We start from the raw sequence: 19410 nt of genomic DNA, 5'->3' as shown, positions 1-19410 counted from the left end.
CCCAAGTCAACCGAACATGAGATGTAGCAGTGATCTATGGAAAACCAGGGGTCCCCAACTCTTAATGACTTAAACTGTAAGTTCACCATTTTAAAGAAAATGAAAAGGTGAACTTACACTCCCCTGGTCCCCAATGTTCTTACCCCTGTGGGTGATGAGCTGTCAGTGCTCACGCAGCTGATGTAGTGGTCCAGCGATTTGTAATTAGTGTAAATGGATTGAAGCAGAAAAAAAGAGGGGTGGGGTAGGCAAAGGTGGTCAGTAGTAGAGCTCCATGTCTTCTAAACATTTTGAGAGAGTAGCCTTCTGTGAGAAGTGGTTGTATGTAAGCTATGGCCTCATAAAGGCTAGGTCATCTTTCTCTGATCTTTTAGAATGGGTCATGCTGTGGGGTACAACAAGTTGGGACTCTTGAGGATTTTTAAAGAGCCCATAGGGAGCATTGGTTTGTAAAGCACTGTAATAAAGGTGGTCTCTAGCGGTTTCATGCAACCTGTGTCTAACCATCTCCTGCAGAATGTCTCCAATAACTTCTATAGCATTTCTGTAGTCTCTGACAATGTTCTGTACCAATACATACGAAGAACATAATGTGCATCCTTTAGGCAATGTCAGGGGCTATGCCTGAAACCCCTATATATATAAGTTGACCTCTGCAACTCTAAGGACTTCCAGAAAGCATCTGGTGTAGCAGAGATCATGAACACCAGTGTAAATGATGAGGGTTACAATATTTCTTAAAGTACACACAAAAACACCATAGAATTACGTAACTTTATTGGGATGCTGACTCAAATACATCACACAGTTAATACACACCCCTTTCCCTTCATGGAGCATCCCTACACCCATGAAAAAAATCTGTATACCTACAGTATCTTTCGCTGGATCTGATAATGCCACCGATCCTCTTTGCTCTCTTCTTTTGGCTGATCCAAAATGCTGCAAAGCATTAAGTGGCACCACACTCGGTAGCATTCCAGATTCGAGGGTGGTGGGTGGAGCCCTGACACCTTGAGCTCCTGGCAGGTGATGAGAGCTTACTTGAGGCATGAAGTCTAATGCCGCGTACACACGGTCGGACTTTTCGTCTACAAAAGTCCGACAGCCTGTCCGACAGACTTCCGGCGGACTTTCGGCGGACTTGCAGCAGACTTTCTAACGAACGGACTTGCCTACACACGACCACACAAAAGTCCGACGGATTCGTACGTGATGACGTACACCGGACTAAAATAAGGAAGTTCATAGCCAGTAGCCAATAGCTGCCCTAGCATGGGTTTTTGTCCGTCGGACTAGCACACAGACGAGCGGATTTCGGGGTCCGTCGTAGTTACGACGTAAAGATTTGAAGCATGTTTCAAATCTAAAGTCCGTCGGATTTGAGGCTGAAAAAGTCTGCTGAAAGTCCGGAGAAGCCCACACACGATCGGATTACCAGCCAGCTTTAGTCCGTCGGCGTCCGTTGGACTTTTGTAGACGAAAAGTCCGACCGTGTGTACGCGGCATAAGTGACAATTGGTCTTCACCAGAGCTCCTGATGGTGGAGATGGATCAGGCACCGCAGCAGTTCCAGTTTTCTTTGCTGCAATGTGGCACCAGCTCAAGTCCCTCAGGATCATCCCACCAAGAAGGGTGGCTGGAAAAGAGGCTATGGAACAGAGACTATTGACAGAGCTGCAGACGAAAGAGTAGTCAGGCCTAGGCAGGGGTCCAGACAGGTGGCAGGCGAGAGAGTAGTAAGGTCTAGCCAAGGGGCAGACGAGAGAGTAGTCAAACTATTAACAAGCGAGTGAGAAGTCAGGTCGAGGCTGGTGAGAGAGTAGTCAGGTCAATATGGGTTGGGAACTGGCAGATAAGTATTACAGTGTTTTTTTTTTCTCTCAGACAGCTGGTGCTTAAGTATTTTTCTGGTTACAGGACACACCCAACATTGTTACTGGGGAGGTCCTAGAAATCCTAGAAGATACAGAAAGGATCCTCTGAGCACTGGAGATTCTGGGGATTCTGGAAATCCTGTGAGTAGTAGAGGGCCTAGGAATCCCGAAAGACTTGTCAGGAATCCTGTGAGTTGTAGAAGGCCTAGAAATCCTGAAAGACCTGGAAGGGATCATTTGAGTACTGTACCAGGGGAAGTGGGTTGAATTATGAGGTTATCCTTCAGCCTGGAAGAATAATGGCCCCACATCACTGGATCTGTGAGTCTGTGGGAGACAGTACCGGAGATCTGGGGAGTCTAGCACCCAGGAGTGCTGCTGCCAGAGCATCCACCACTTTATTTTGGGGAAACTGGTAAACCCTTTATGCCAGCATATGGAGGAGACCAATTGAAAGGTTATGGCTGTGAATATGTTCAGCATGCAGAATTTTTTTTGGCACAATAGTGTCCGCCCATATTTTACTGGCATAGAATTATAGCTTGTTCGTTCAAAAATATGTAGCACAGGTTTTCCATAATGTAATGCGCCAGGAACAACATACACAGTGACAACATGCCATTTACTTACCGTATATATGTTCTGTTCCTGACAGGGAGTTGTGTAATGCATCTTGGCTCAGCTATAGGACACAGCCTACACGCAATCAGTTCCTAGCAGAAGCAGAGATGGGCAGCGCTGATTCCCTTTCGTGCAGCTTACATCGTTTAAGAAATATTATTAACAAATGTTCATTAGACAGACCGGAACAACAGGAGACATCAGCTGTGTATAGGAGAATTGCCAGTCCATACAAATAATACATAAGTAAGCCAGTTTCGTTTATGGTTATTCAGGAGATTAAAAGCAGAGCAGTCATTGTAAATGTGTTGTTTACACGAGTGTTACATTTTGGTACATTTGTACCCTTGTTACTTTACTCACCCATCCCAAAATTTTCAGTATGCATAGTTGCCAACATTGTAAAAAAAATTTTAGGGACACTTTTTTGGCTGTAGGCGGAGTCTTATTATAATTAGGGGGTGGGGCATGCATTTGTAGGCGTGACATAGCAAAAAAGCGCTCTGTGCTGAAAAATGGGTGTGGTTTATGTGAAATAGTTGGCGTGGCTTATATGGACGTGGATCAAAGGGGGTGTGGTTAGAGTCTGAGATGAATGAGAGATGGAGAAAGAAAGGGGAAAAGAGGGAGGGAGGGAGAGAGAAAGAAGGAAAGAAGGAGGGAAGGAGAGAGAAGGAAGGAAAGAGGGATGGAGGGACAGCAGGCCTAGATCCTACACCACAATAGAAATGTGTATTCCAGAGTTTAACAAATCAGCAGATAAAGATACTTCAAACACCTTAGTGTTTGCGCTTTAATCATCCTAGCACCATGGTTGTTGTGGTGTCAGGGTGATTGAAGCGCATTATTACTATTATTACATTGTAATATTGAATGAAATCATTCAACTCACCATAATCCAGAATCAGTGGGACCCCTGAGTGTGTCACCTGCTACGTCGCCTGCCACCAGATGTCACCAGGTGCCCCCAGCAGAGTCCGTCCTTGCATCAGGTGCCCCCAGCAGAGTCTGTCCTTACATCAGGTGCCCTTAGCAGAGTCTGTTCTTACATCAGGTACCCCCAGCATAGTCCGTCCTTACATCAGGTGCCCCCAACAGAGTCCATCCTTACATCAGGTGCCCCCAAAAGCAGAGGCCCTCATTGCAGATCTGTGTCCCCAGCAGCGGAGCCCTCCTTTACATCTGGTGTCCCTAGCAGCGGAGCCATCCTTTAAATTTGGTGTCCCCGGCAGCGAAGCCCTCCTTTACATCTGGTGTCCCCGGAAGTGGAGCCATCCTTTAAATTTGGTGTCCCAGGCAGTGGAGCACAACTTTATATCTGGTGTCCCCAGCAGCGGAGTCCTCCTTTACATCTGGTGTCCCCCAGCAGCGGGGCCCTCCTTTACATCTGGTGACCCTGACAGTGGAGCCCTCCTTTACATCTGGTGTCCCCCAGCAGCGGAGCCCTCCTTACTTCAGTGTCCCCAGCAGCTGGCAGCAGCGGAGCCCTCCTTGCAGAGCAATCTGTGTCACCAAGCAACAGAGCCCGCCTTACTTCAGTGTCCCTGGCAGCAGCAGCAGAGGCCCTCCTTACAGAGAGATCTGTGTCCCCCAGCAGCGTGGCAGCTACAGTTCCCGGGAGTTCCTGACTTTCTCGTGTGTGTGTTCAGTGGAGAGGGAAGAAGCTGATTGGCTGCCCCTCCCATCTCCACTGAATACAAGAAGAAATAAACCTTGTGACGGCGGCGGCGGCCATCTTTTTGTAGCCCGCCGGTCGTTTTTTCCTAAAACATTAATCGGAACGAGCTCTGATTGGGACGAGAGTACCAAAATCGGGATTGTCCCGGGAAAATCGGGACTGTTGGCAAGTATGAGTAAGTAGTTCAAATTTAAAGTAGTTGTAACCCTTGCTAGTACCAACACCATGTGTGAACTGATAAAATCAAGCTGGTATGGACTATGAGTTTTGTATTCTAAATAAACTTGCCTATACAGCACTGTTCAGACTTATACCCGCAGGTCATGTGATCACTCTTGGTTCCACAGCGATGCACGGACCTTCCAGAGGGTGATGTTGCCGCTGAGCTTCTGCATCTCCATGGCAATGGAATGCAACAAGACCCGCCAGTCTCGGCACTGACTCTAGCATGATGACTCAAGATGTAAACTGGCCATGGTAGCATGGATCGTCTGTCATGCTACTGTGGTCAGTTTACTTGTAGGTGGAGTGGTGCAGGCAGGATAAACCAGGTAAATTAGAGCATCGGCAATCAGCTATACAATACAGAGATCACAATAAATAATTTAAAGAGACAGTGCAATGTTCCTTTATTTGTACCCTTACAAACACTTTAAGGAAAAAGTTCAAGAAAAAACAGTTTATAAGGATTACGGAAGTTTTAGCAAACTTTATTACAAATTCCTCCCTGCAAGTGTTCGAAAGCTATTAGTGGTCTTCCTGATCCTAAAATTCTTTACAATTTATGCCAAATCAAAGTAAAAGATTCCAAACCCACCCCCACCCCATGTGCCTGCCATCACCATCATAGTTGCCAACATTGTAAAAAAAAATGTAGGGACACTTTTTTGGCTGTAGGCGGAGTCTTGTTATAATTAGGGGGCGGGGCATGCATTCGTGGGTGTGGCACAGGAAAACGTAAAAATGCAGCGAGCGAAAAATGGGCGTGGTTTATGCGAAACGGTGGACATGTCTTAAATGGGCGTGGCTCAAAGGGGGTGTGGTTAGAGTCTGAGATGAATGAGGGATGGAGAGGGAAAGGGGGGGAGGGATGGACGGACAGCAGCCCCAGATCCTACACAACAATGGAAATATGTGTATTCTAGAAAGTTTAACAATCAGCAGATAAAGATACTCTAAACACCTGGTGTTAGCACTTCAGTTGAAGCGCATTATTTCTATTATTACATTGTAATATAAAATTAAATCATTCAACTCACCATAATGCCGAATCAGTGGGATCCCTGAGCGTGTCATCTGCCACGTCACCTGCCACCAGCCGTCCGTCCTTGCATCAGGTGTCCCAGCAGAGTCCGTCCTTGCATCAGGTGCCCCCAGCGGAGCCCTCCTTACATCAGATGTTCCCAGCGGGGCCCTCCCTCACATCAGAAGTCCTCAGGGGAGCTCCCCTCACATCAGGAGTCCCCAGCGGAGCCCCCCCCTCACATCAGGAGTCCTCAGCGGAGCCCCCCTCACATCAGGAGTCCCCAGCGGAGCCCCCCCTCACATCAGGAGTCCTCAGCGGAGCCCCCCCTCACATCAGGAGTCCTCAGCGGAGCCCCCCTCACATCAGGAGTCCCCAGCGGAGCCCCCCCTCACATCAGGAGTCCCCAGCGGAGCCCCCCTCACATCAGGAGTCCCCAGCGGAGTCCCCCCCACATCGGGAGTCCTCAGCGGAGCCCCACCCTCACATCAGGAGTCCTCAGCGGAGCCCCCCTCACATCAGGAGTCCTCAGCGGAGCCCCCCTCACATCAGGAGTCCCCAGCGGCAGCAGGCCGGGGGGTAGGCGGGGCGAGGCGGAGGGTGGGCATGAACTTGCCCTCCCAGACTCTGCCAGAACTTGCCCTCCCACTCTTATCCCACTAGATGAGGTGCTATCCAGTGGCAGTCTCCATGTGAGTGCGCCCCCTGCCGCAAGGAAGGACCCGAGCAGCAGCTCTATCACGGTTTACTTTCCCACTGAAAGCTCTGGTGTGAAGATGCATGGTGCTTCCTAGAATAACATCTGGCCCGGGGGGGTAGGCGGGGCTAGGCGGAGCAGGGCGGAGGGTGGGCGGCGACACAGAAGCTCCGTCTAGCCCCCCAGCCGTCTTCCTGGTCTTCTTAAAAATGGCGGCCGGCGGAGACAATGTCTCCACCGGCCGCGGACCTCTAGCGGCGGAAGGCGGCGGCGGAGAAAATCTGCGAAGAACCGGATTTCTCTTGACATTTCCCGGGAAACAAATAAATCGGGAATAGAGTCTGAATCCCGGGAATGTCCCGGGAAATCCGGGACAGTTGGTAACTATGCACCATCAGAATGTTTTCACGTTGACCCTAGCTCCCTGTGACAGTGCTGGAGCAGGGTTGTTGCCCCCTCTGGCCCCAAATGCTGTCTTTTCAGGAAGCAAGGGACATATCAAGTTCCCTCCCTATACCCAGAAATACAGCATTTTTACAGAACAGTAGCTGAAATCAGAGCAGCAGGGAGTAGCAGTGCACCTAAATATAGGTAATGCAGGGTACCTAGTGCAGAGTGAAGGAATATGTTTACAACAGGTTTTCTTTAAACCAGCCTTGTTATGATTATAAATTTGGCCAAAAGATGCCCCCCCCCCCCCCAAAAAAAAAGAGTAAATACTCACCTCAACTGTTGTATGGTAATGCGAATGCTGTTCTATTGTTTTTTTTAGTAATCAACACTTTTGCAGGGTGTTGATCTCCTGATCCCCCACTGCGCTCAGTGGTTTCTCCCATCAACCTCCATGACTTTACTGTGTTCTGCAGAGATGTGAGGTCAGCGGGAGGAACCAATGATCATAGCAGGGGACCAACACTCCAGAATTTTCAATTGCTGAACAGAATTCAGACAATTTCTTTTCAACAGAGCGACATTTGGGCACCAAGGGAGGCTTTTGGGGCACTTTAATTTTTGTAACGTTTTAACCACTAACTGTAAAAACATGCTCAGTCACGATTTTGCAGAAATACTGCATCAATGACACCTCATTTAATGGTACATTTTTATATTAGACCTTACTTTTAAAGAAAACCTACATATAAGTTCAAGTAATAAAAATACCATCTAGATTTAAAGTGATATTAACCGCTTGCTGACCAGCTGCCGCAGTTGTACTGCGGCAACATGGCTCGGCTGCGCGAATCACCATTATCTTAGGTCGCTTCCGTATTTATCCACTAGGGGCCCTACTTGCCCACAGAGCAGATGCGAGTACCCGGAAGTCGCGATCACCGCCAGGCTCCCGCGATCGCTCGGGGAACACAGAGAAGCGGTGTGTGTAAACACACAGTTTCCGGTTCTCTGAGGGGAGAACAGACAGAGTATGAACAGCGATCTGTTATCTCCCCCACACAGTCCCATCCCCCCTTCAGTTAGAACACACGCTAGGGAACACAATTAACCCCTTGATAGCCCCCTAGTGTTAACCCCTTCCCTGCCAGTGACATTTTTACAGTGATCAATGCATTTTTAGAGCACTGATCGCTGTATAATTGCCAATGGTCCCAAAAATGTGTCAAAATTGTCCGACGTGTTCGCCATAATGTCGCAGTCCCGAAAAAATTCGCAGATCTCCGCCATTACTAGTAAAAAAAAAAATTAATAATAAAAATGCCATAAAAGTATACCCTCTTTTGTAGACGCTATAACTTTTGCACAAACCAATCAATAAACACTTATTGCGATTTTTTTTACCAAAATATGTAGAAGAATACATATCGGCCTAAACTGAGGAAAAAATATTTTTTTTATATATTTTGGGGGGATATTTATTATAGCAAAAAGTAAAAAATATTGGGTTTTTTTCAAAATTGTTGCTCTTTTTTTGTTTATAGCGCAAAAAATAAAAAACGCAGAGGTGCTCAAATACCACCAAAAGAAAGCTTTATTTGTGGGAAAAAAATTAAAACGTGAGACTACCAAGCCAAAATCAATATATATATAGAAAAAAAGGACGTCAATTTTGTTTAGGTGCAACGTCGCACGACCGCACAATTGTCAGTTTAAGAGACGCAGTGCCGAATCGCAAAAAGTGCTCTGGTCAGGAAGGGGGTAAATTCTTCCAGGGCTGAAGCGGTTAAAAGGTTCAGCTATAAAAAAAATAATAATAAAATAAATAAACAAGCCATACTTACCTGCTCTGTGCAGTGGTTTTGGGGTCCCCCGCTGGCACTTCTGGCTCCTCCCCCTTGACCAGTGCCCCCAATAGCAAGCCGCTTACTATGGGGGCACTGGTGCATGTTGGCTCCCAAGCCCTGCAATTGCACTCTGCAAGTGCAGTTGCTCCAGAGCTTAGTAAATGAGCAGAAGCTCCACTGAATTCCATCATTCAACCAGGTGCAAGCAAAAATGCTGTCTCTCTTTATTTTCCTTGCACGTGATTGGTTATTCTTATCAAAGTGAAGGTTTGCCTCATTTACTAAGCTCTGGAGCAACTGCACAGAGCACAGTCTATTTGTCTTTAGTAAATCAACCCCAAAGAGCCTCAGCTCGGTCTCGCCCCCCCGCTCTCTCCTCATTGGCTCCTGCTGCTGTCTCAACCAATGAGCAGAGGGAGTCCCAGGACAGCAGAGGCTCTCATGCACATCACTGGATCGAGATCCTGCTCAGGTAAATTATGGGGGGGGGACCGTGGGGGGAGCAGCACACAGAAGGTTTTCTACCTTCACGCATAGCATGCATGAAGGTAAAAACATTCAGCCTTTACAACCACTTTAGCATTAGTTTCAATTTCTTATAAAGTGTCCCCTAGAAAACACCAGAGTTGTGCTATGTGCGTGCGACTAAGGGGTAGATTTACTAAAGGCAAAAAGACTGTACACTTTGGAAACTGCAATTGCACATGGCAAGAGCAGTTGCTCCAGAGTTTAGTAAATGAGCAGAAGCTGTGCTGACTTTCAATAACCAATCATGTGCAAGCAAAAATTTAATTTTTTTTTTCCTTGCATGTGATTGGGTATTCTTTACAAAGTGAAGCTTTACCTCATTTACTAAGCTCTGGAGCAACTGCACTTGCAGAGTGCAATTGCACTTTCCAAGGTGCACAGTCTATTGGCCTTTAGTAAATCAACCCCTAGGAGTTGTTGAGGCATGAAGATCGGGTGCAGCATCTTATTTTGATGCATCACATGTCAAATAAACTATTATTATGCAGTGCATATGGTTTATTTAGCAAAATGAGATAGATGTAGCTCCTGAGACGTCACAAGCTAGTGACGTAACACGTAGGGAGGGACACTACTGCACTACTCTATTATGACAAATATTGACAAACGCATGCTTTGTACCATTGTTTCTTTGAAGCAAATTGTGAGACTTTCTGTGACCAAAGTTGTACTTGGTATTTTTTTTGTTTTTATAATTGCTGCAGCAGTCACATACTTTATTTCAAACTCTTGAAACTGAACTATTACTTGTATTATTTGGCCCATCCAAAAAAGCAGGTTTCTGTGTGCCAAATATTTGACGTACTAACAATATTTTATCTGGCCCACTGTTTCATAGTTCTGTATTGTGCAACTTATTCAATGAAAATGTAACTAAGCCAACAAACTACAACTCTTCTTTTTTTTTTATCTTCTTGGCATGCTTCAACTGCCTGATACCAGTGTGTAGACCATTATATTGGGCAACAAAAATATTCTAGCCACACAGTCTGTTTCCTGTAGAATGTTTATTACAGAACACAACAGGATAGTCTAGATTCTCTTTCTGTTGGCAGTTCCAGCTCCATGTGAGAATCCCTTTTAAAACTGCAACAGTCCAATCTCTGCTGTGTTCTTAAAAGAAAGCAAAAATAGTACAGTGGAATGTGCAATAAAAGTCTCCAGAGTTGCAATTAATAGAAAGTGTAGAAAAGATGTCTAATGCCCTGTACACACGATCAGAATTTACGACAACAGATTTTGTTGTCGAAAAATTTGAGAACCAGCTCTCAAATTGTGTGTGACGGAAATTCCGATGGAAAATGTCTGATGGAGCCTATACACGGTCGGAATTTCCGACAACAAGCTCCCATAGAACATTTTCCGGCGGAAAATCCTATCGTGTGTACGGGGCATAAGGCTCCAATACCTTGCAGTTTGATGGATTTTTTTTATATGTCCAAATACTCAGAGGCAAAATGCACCAATCCCGCTGCAAAGGAAACATGGGTTTTGCAGTTCAAATGTGTCAAGAACAGCTACTAAACCAAACATTGAGGGCCAGTTCCCACCACAGAAACCCAGTCCAGATACGTTTCTGCATATGCGTTTTTCAATGCATTCCAGTGCGTTTCTTCCAAAGTTTTATGTTTTTTTTAATTTATTTTTTATTTTGCTATAATGCTATAGTTCTGGTTCATTTTTTATGCATTCCTGTGCATTTTTTATGTGTTTTGCTGCGTTCCAGTGCAGTTCCTTGCAGAAAATATGCAGCATATTTTAAGTTTGTTGACAGTACTGGAACACACTGCAATGGTGTGAACGTTACCATTGCAATCCATGTAACCTACCGCCCATGCATTTTTGATGCAGAAAAAAATGCACAGACTGCATGTGGTGTGAACCAGTCCAAAAGGAACAGAAAAGCTCACCAACTTAGTGTAGTATAAAAGTGGTTAATTAAACAGAATTAATTAAAGCAAAGCTTCACCCAAATGGGCAAGTTCCACTTTAAGTTCTCCTCTCATCCTCCTCTGGCACATTTGGCAGGTAATTTCTTTTTTTTGGAGGGGAGCAGGTACCTGTTGACAATGACATTTAAATTGATTTTACCGGCAAGCTTTCTTTATTTTTTAAACAATGGCTTATGGAGCCAGTCTGTATGATGAGGTCACAATTTAGTGCACTCGGAACAAGATTAGAGATTTTTTGGATACATTCTGGTGTCTCTTTGGCAGACTTTGGATGGAAATAAAGTTTTTCACCACAGTGTTGCCTTATGTGAAGAAGCCAAATTATAGTACACTCAGGTCAAGAGTAACAATTTTTTAAAAAATTAAGTCTGGTGTCTCTTTCACAGACTTTGGATAGAAGTCACAGGCATGTGTAGCAAGGTCTCTGGCCTTGTCCAGTCTAATGACAACTTTCCAGGCCAAAGATAGCTGACATCCTTCTGTATGTAGTGGGTTGTGAGGCATAGTGGGTGCAAGGTGGACAAAGTTATTGGGCACCAGACACTTCTTGGATGTAAAAGAGCTTTTATTTCTCTTAACTTTTTGTATTTTTCGGGGAAAGAGGTTAGGGCCAGGACACCCTTAAGTAGCTGTAGATTCAATTGGCAGACTCCGAGACATCAACAGGAGAACAGCCGTGCAGGGAAAGGCCCCAGCAAGGCGCCACATCTGAACATGCAGGAATTCTGTCTCCTATGGCAACAGTCTTTAACAGTTCCTAACTCAAATGTAACAGTTCCTTCGGCTTCACTAGAACTGCCTCTTGTAGTTCTTTAACACTGAGTTCCCGGTCTCTCACTAGAACCTCTGATTCACTGACTCGCTTTCCCGCTGGGACCCTAGCTTGTCACTCCAGATACTTCTCAAGCTTCACCCCTCCTGACCGACTTGGTCCCTGGCTTGACTCACAAGGCTGCTCCTCAAGCGCCACCTCTGCTGGTTGGGTCCCTGACAGGGGCGAACTGATAACTCATGGGGTCCCCGGGCAATAGGAGATTATGGGGCCCCCAGGCAATCAGAGATTATGGGGCCACACAGTATACACACACACAGTATACAATCACACAGTATACACATACATGTACACACAGTATACATAGACAGATGTAAAAAAAACACAGATTTATACACACTGTCCCTGGTTTTACTGAGGCTGGCAACCCTGATGGGGCCCCCTAGTGCCCGAGTGGCTCAATGGTCAGTCCACCCCTGGTCCCTGACTTGATCACTGCCTGAAGTTTCCCAATTCTCTACCGCGCCCGTTCGGTGACAATGCTACGCCGGTACTTGCTTCAGTTACTCACTGTGGTCCTTGGTAATAAGGTGATTGGTCCTATTGTGGCGACAGCTTCCCTTCTACCTCTGACCACTGACAGGTGCTCCGGCCAACAGAACTGTCCCTTATAGTTGGACTGCAAAAGCAATCCCAACCCTGCACTGCTCTCTTACCTCTGTATAAGCCCTCACACAGCCTAGTAGCCAGATACCCCTGGGATAGGCCCAATCTCTGGCCTAGCAGCCCGGGGCACATCACACACGTCCACCCAGACAGCCGTCCAGGTGGCACAGAACCTAGATCACCTGACTCCCCCCGAATATATAGGCTCTCCCAGCAGGCCAAGGGATTCAAGAAAACCCTTGCCCATTGGCTGAGATACCCCATATACCCATAACCTGACCTTGAGTTGTCCTTCTGATATCTAATACCACTGAGTGCCCGGCCACCTAGTGGTAGAAGAGAAAAGTATAACCAGGCCAAACTTCAATCAATGGATCTCTAACAATTGACCAGGGTAACTACTCCTGGCAAGTAAATTTGTGAGGAGCATCCCTGACTAAACCCCAAGGTGCTACATCCTCCCCCTGCCCAAGAAACTACGTCTTGGAGTTTGCAGAAAAATAATTTGAGCTCCCAAGCCTGAGAGTGAATGTCCTGGCAAAAAACTGGGATGGGTGGGGAAACAGGGAAAGAGTTAACAATATAACAATATAAAATAAACATATGTGTGGCGTACCACATGAATAACGTTAGTATAACATGAAAATAGTTAGTCACGTATGACATTCAAATATCAAAAATAGTTATGTACATTTTTTAAGGCAAGTAAAGCAATAGTATTGCCACCTAACTATCTATCTAATATATATAGTGGTAACAAATATACAGAGGGTTAGTGCTGTTATCCGGCTAGATCCCTGCCTCTCCTTAGCCAAGGAAGATGCACCCACACAGCAACGACTGAAAGAGAAAAATCAAAACAATGCAAATGCATCCTACCCTATGTACACAGTAATTTGAACTGATCCTCAGCCGAGGGCAGCATGAAAGCGTAAAAGCATCCTATACATGTCTACATTATTTGCATCATGAAAGAAGGCTCCATTCTCGCTGAGAATGCCACCCCCTTTCCTAATTAGCATAGAACTTCAGCAATGGTTTGATTAGTAACAGTCCTGATATATAGGTATATGAGTTCATTATTTGAAGAAAATAGGCCATTATTCCTCTATCGCAGCCTATTCTAGCTACACGCCCAGTGTCCATAACATGTGACCGTCCATTAACTTTACTTCAAATGGACTACATTTCCCAGCTGTTCCTTTTCTTCTTGCAAAGGCAACTCCGGGCACACAGGGCATGACTGCATCTCAAGCAACAGGCAGTCAGGCCTAGATGCAAGGGACCACACTTTGGGACACAGGCCCCCTTGCAAAAATATCTTCAGTCTGTCCACACGACAGCTGAAGACAAAGAGACTTTCTTCATCATTTGCAACCAACAATCTGCTGAAGTCCACAGATCGCTCTTCAGGGTGAAACACCCCAACAACTTTAGTTTTGGCCAACATGGCTCAGATTATCACTTTCTGTAACTGCTGGCAGCATTCAGTCCAGCGCAGTCCTGGCAATACAGCTTTCTGGGGTGTTCACCATTAATAACACTTTGAATGGGTGTACAAGGTGACTGTCAGTGTAGCGTGCTTGACATCACACAACCCATATTTGTAATCCACAAGGTAATGGCATCACTTTGATGAGACTTCACCAATAATATCTGGGATCTGGCAGTGTTACATCTTCTCCCTTGGCATTTACAGTGACAACATAATATTTAGCATTTTTCTTGTCTGGCCTGCGGAGGATCACGCTGTCCAGATTAATTTTACAGCTGTATCCTCAGGTATTTAACACTGAGAGGTATTTCCCTGACATCTTAGGTGACAACTTCAGAAAGTCGGTCTTGAAATGGATGAAAAGGAATTCATGTATGGCTTCATCCACCCATTGCATTTCCCTCTCCAAAATCTCTTCCAGGTGAGAGGGAATGTATGGATATAAGTCCCTGTTGTCTTCTGCCATTTTCTTTATAATTATACGCTGTATTTTTGACAGCCTAGGCAGGGTCTTAGGGTCTCCGTACCCGGGTAGAACACATGCGTCTGGGACATGCAGAGCGGAACACCCAGCAACCATATCGGGCTTACGATCTGTTTTTGGGTTGGGCATAGGCGTAATAGGCCAGGCTTTGGGGACCCATCGAGCCTCTTGATCCTCTTCAAAGGACCTGGCAATGCTAATCAGCAGAGCTGCACTGGCTGACATCATAATCTGCACACTTGCGGTAGTAGTAGCAGGTGTTTTGTCCTCCTGCACATTACTGGTTAATTCTTCATCACTCTCTCCCCACTTTTCCCTGAGTAAGACAAGGGGGTTGATTTACTAAAAGCAAATACACTTTGCAGTACAAGTGCACTTGGAAGTGCAGTCACTGTAGATCTGAGAGGAAGATCTGAAATGAGGGGAAGCTCTGCTGATTTTATCATCCAATCATGTACAAGCAAAAATGCTATTTTTTATTTTCCTTGCATGTCCCCCTCAGATCTACAGTGACTGCACTTCCAAGTGCACTTGTATTGCAAAATGGATTTGCCTTTAGTGAATAAACCCCAAAGTGTCTGAGAAGAGTTCCGATATACCATCAGATGGAATGTCCAAATCAGAGATGGTCGAGCACTCTTTCGGCCGGGATGTAGTTGCGCTTGGCTCGCACCTTGACTGGCACTTCTATGACATCTCCTTTCACGGCCACTGGTATCACTTCCCCCACAGGCACACCACTCTCACTTCTCGCTGACTTACCCGGCCCCCTGGGCTTTTCTCTCGGGTGGCTCAGACATCAGTGCGAGTAGTTTGGCCCGACCCCGGCCTCTGGGAGCAATCGGTGCGTTGGTTCCTTGGGTAGTCGTTGAGGTAAAGGGAACAGCTTCCTGCACGACTTGGGTGACAACCGACAGGCTTGGCTCCCTGATGGGATGGCAACATTCTTATCCCAATTGACTTGTAGGATCCGCGGAGGTAGAGTTGGAGGGACAACCTCAAACAGATGCTCTCCACAGCATTCAGAAACGATCCAAGGCCTCAGCTGTGTGGTCAGGCCAGAACACTTTCCACAAACCAGTCCTAGAGACTTGTAGCCTCAAGCCGTATACAGGGCAAGCTTGCCCTTCGGTGTGTACAGCACTCCGGTGTCAGTCAGGACAGGTTTTCCGTCGCACGGACCGAAACAGACACCCGGAGCATACTTTCGGCAATCCGCCATCTCACTCACAACCTGCGCCATCTCCTTCACTAACCCACAATCAGACACACGTGGCCACACTTCCTTATCCTCCTTTGCAGAGTGGGGACTCCTCCCCCAGCCAATGGATTGGTGCAAAAGTTCTTTGGGAACTGTGGCGCCCGCCTTCTTCTTGCTGCGGCATGCCAAAACTGTAATGGAGTCCATTTTGGAGTCTGTATTAACTCTCACAGCGCTGGTGGGAAGTGTCAAAAGACCAGGCTGATCTTCTCCACCGAGCAATGAGACTTAGTGGTTCTTCCTCACATTTATAGTACACACAACAACACAGTTTTTAAGAAGGGTAACTGTTACTTGCCACCTTCCTATGGAGCCAGACAAAACTTCCTGTGGGAAGGAATCTTTTATAGTGTGGAGTGGGACTATAAGCACTGAACCGTGATTGGGCAAAGTCATCATCACTTTGTCCGATCAGAGCTCTGACAGTGCTCTGTGCCCTAATTGGCAAAACCTTGCACCTGAAAAGTGATCAGGTGAAAAGCTTAATCCAATTAGGGCCCTAGAATGCACTGTGCAGCACGCAGTGCATTGTGGGGCGCTCAGTGGGCAAATAGCCCGTCGAGTGCCTCACAATGTTCGGATGTTCGGAACCGAACGTTTGCTCTGCTGAGATTACATTTTTTTTCCAGAGTGGAGAACCACTTTAAAATGCACTCACAAGCGTAGACCTGTGTACTAGACCTAGTAAATACCTTCTCCAAGTGGGAAGTCTACTCACTGTGGCTGGCGGCGGGGCTCACAGCTTTAACTACTTCACGCAAAAACGACGTACCCCGTACATCAGGATTTTTACGCTAAATACCGGGGTTATGGCAGCAGCTAGCTGCCATAACCCTGGTATTTGCGGGAACGCCATGCGTTTCTGTTCAGGATGAAAGTGGTTTCCACGGCAGATTCGCCACGCTCTGGTTGTCTCCGCCGCCTACCGGACTCCGACGATCGGAGACGATCCCGTCCTTTCCCGTGGATGTCTGGCTGCTGACTGAGGGGAAGGTGGCCCCCCCCGCTCAGCTCCATAGCATGGGAGGGCGGAAGCAACGTCAAATGTTACTTCCACCCATAGCTCTTAAAGGAGAAATTTTTTTTTTTTTTCCAAGTGACATTTTTTATTTATTTATTTTTTTTATTGCATTTTAGTGTAAATATGAGATCTGAGGTCTTTTTGATCCCAGATCTCATATTTAAGAGGTCCTGTCATGCTTTTTTTCTATTACAAGGGATGTTTACATTCCTTATAATGGGAATAAAAGTGATCCAACATTTTTTTCTAAAAGACAGTGTCAAAATAAAAATTTAAAAGTAAAATAAATAATAATAAAAAAAAAAAGGTTAAAGCGCCCCGTCCTGAGGAGCTTACACGCGCAGAAGCGAACGCATGAGTGAGTAGCGCCCGCATATAAAAACGGTGTTCAAACCACACATGTGACATATCGCCATGATCGTTAGAGCGTGAGCAATAATTCTAGTCCTAGACCTCCTCTGTAACTCAAAACGTAATATGGGATCCATAGTAAAAGCACCGAAATTGAGGTAGATACAACTACACTGCTCTCTCAGCTGCTGCTACTCACTCTGGTCTCACAGAATGGCTGAAATTGTTAAATAATACTCTTTTTTTGTGCTTTGGGAGGGTCTTATGATATCTTAAATAAACGCTCCTAGACGTGAACATGGCTAAACGCAACTAAACGCGGGATGTAAACGCAGCTTGATGGGCATTTTTAAACGCCGGTATCAAGCTGTCAAAAGAATCGTTCAGAAGAGGTTGCCTCAGCGGCCCGTATACATTAGGTCTAACTTTCACAAAAACCAAATAATTTACACTGATTTGGGTTATGTTTACCAAAGATATGTAGCAGTATAAATTTTGGCCAAAATTTATGAAGAAAAATTACTAATTTGCAACATTTTATAACAAACAATGAAAAATGCTTTTTTTTTACAAAATTTTCGGTCTTTTTTCATTTATAGCGCAAAAAATTAAAAACCTAGTGGTGACCAAATACCACCAAAAGAAAGCTCTATTTGTGTGAAAAAAGAGAGAAAAATTTCATATGGGTAAGTATTGCATAACTGAGTAATTGTCATTCATAATCTGAGAACACCGTAAGTTGAAAATTGGTCTGGTTAGGAAGGGGGTTTAAGTGCCCAGTGGGTAAGTGGTTAAAGTTCAACAGGGCTGGGATCACTGAAGAAGGACCTGATGAAAAGTTGTAAATTTGACATACTCAAATATTCTTAAACAATGGCTTCCCTGGAACAATTGGTACGAAAGACTTGTCAACGTTTGAATTAATTAGTATACTACACCTTTGCGTTCTCTACTCTTCCTTCCTACCTACCCGCCCTCCTTAAGCACCTAGGTGTGAGACGCTGTCTCCCTCCCCCCGACACAGCTTGCCCCCAGATGGGGTGTCTGGGGACAGAGGCGGCTCTCTAATTAGGCAAATTAGGCGGTCGCCTAAGGCCTCGCACTCACAGGGGCCTCGCGGCCTCCTAATTTGCCTGTTCTCAATCACTGAAGTTGACGCCGGCGGCTCCGCCTACCCCCACTGGGACTCTGTGGCTTAGGAGCTGATGGGCAAATCAGATACTGCCCGCAGCCTGAGGAATAGCGGCCTCATCACGGAGCGTCCCAGTCCGTGGGGCCTCATGTGTAAGTTTTGCCTAAGGCCTCACAAAGCCTAGAGCCTCCTCTGTCTGGGGATGATAGACAGCAATCTCAAACTACGAATAACATTCATGATTGTTAATACTGCTCAAACTGTTTACTGATGTTCATGGCATGTCTTGCCCTATGTACCTGTATGACGAACCTCACTGTTACATCTCAATGTATGACAAAGTGAATTACCTACTAAATGTTATATGTGAAACGTCAATAGAAATCATTGAAAAAAAAAACAAAAAAACAAAACAAAAAAAGTTGTAAACTTGTAGAATCCCCGCTGTTGAGAGGATGATGGGGATCTCTTTCCACTTCCAGGTCAGCAAGGTATTCCTATGTCAATGTATTTTGGGGGCTTACCCCTTTGTCACAAAGAGGTATGCCTTAAAGCGGAGTTCCGCTTAAAAAAAAAAAAAAAAAATTAAAAGTCAGCAGATACAAATACTGCAGCCGCTGACTTTTAATAATTTGACACTTACCTGTCCCAGGGTCTAGCGATGCGAGGGAACAAAGCCCCGCTCGTCCCCCCCTCCTCTCTGCGGCGCCGTCATTGTCACTGTGGGTGCCCAGCTGTGGCTTCAGAGGGAGGGGGAGAGGTGATCTCCCTTCCTGCGCCCCAAGAGGAAGTGGGAGCTGGAACCCCCTAAAAAGAGGGTACCGGCTCCCCCTCCCCAAAAAAATGACATGCCAAATGTGGCCTGTCAGGGGGTCACCTTCCTTTAAAGTGGAAGTTCCATTTTTGGGTGGAACTCCGCTTTAAAAAGCGTTGTAGAACTGCTAATATAACGTTCTGCTACAGATATAAAATTTGCGTTCTCATTTCTTTCTTGCCACACTTACAGCTGCTATTGAAGGTTATATCACATAACACACTAGACTAGACCTTTTCCCTAAAGATTTACACAAGCCGGGTAGATAAAATCTAAAGATCATGTCGTTTATTTGTAAGAATTTATAAAGGAACATAAGATAAGTGATTATCAGCCGTTGAGCACCACTATGACACAAATAAGCCTGTTCACTACAGAGACAAGAATAACATGGGATAAGTCTAGTAGTCTTCAAACTGACCTACAAACAAGCTGTTTAAAGGAATTCTAAGAAGATAAGCTAGTGTTTAGTGTTTTGCTGCTGAAAATGAAATGTACTGTAAAGAACAGACAAGGATGTATGAGGTTATAAATATAAGCACACCTCTTAGAACTCCTGATATGTTTACAAAATTAGCGAT

This window comes from Aquarana catesbeiana, linkage group LG11 (genome assembly GCF_042186555.1).
Source record: "Aquarana catesbeiana isolate 2022-GZ linkage group LG11, ASM4218655v1, whole genome shotgun sequence".
Classification (NCBI taxonomy): Eukaryota; Metazoa; Chordata; class Amphibia; order Anura; family Ranidae; genus Aquarana; species Aquarana catesbeiana.
Note: the sequence above shows the minus strand (reverse complement) of the source record.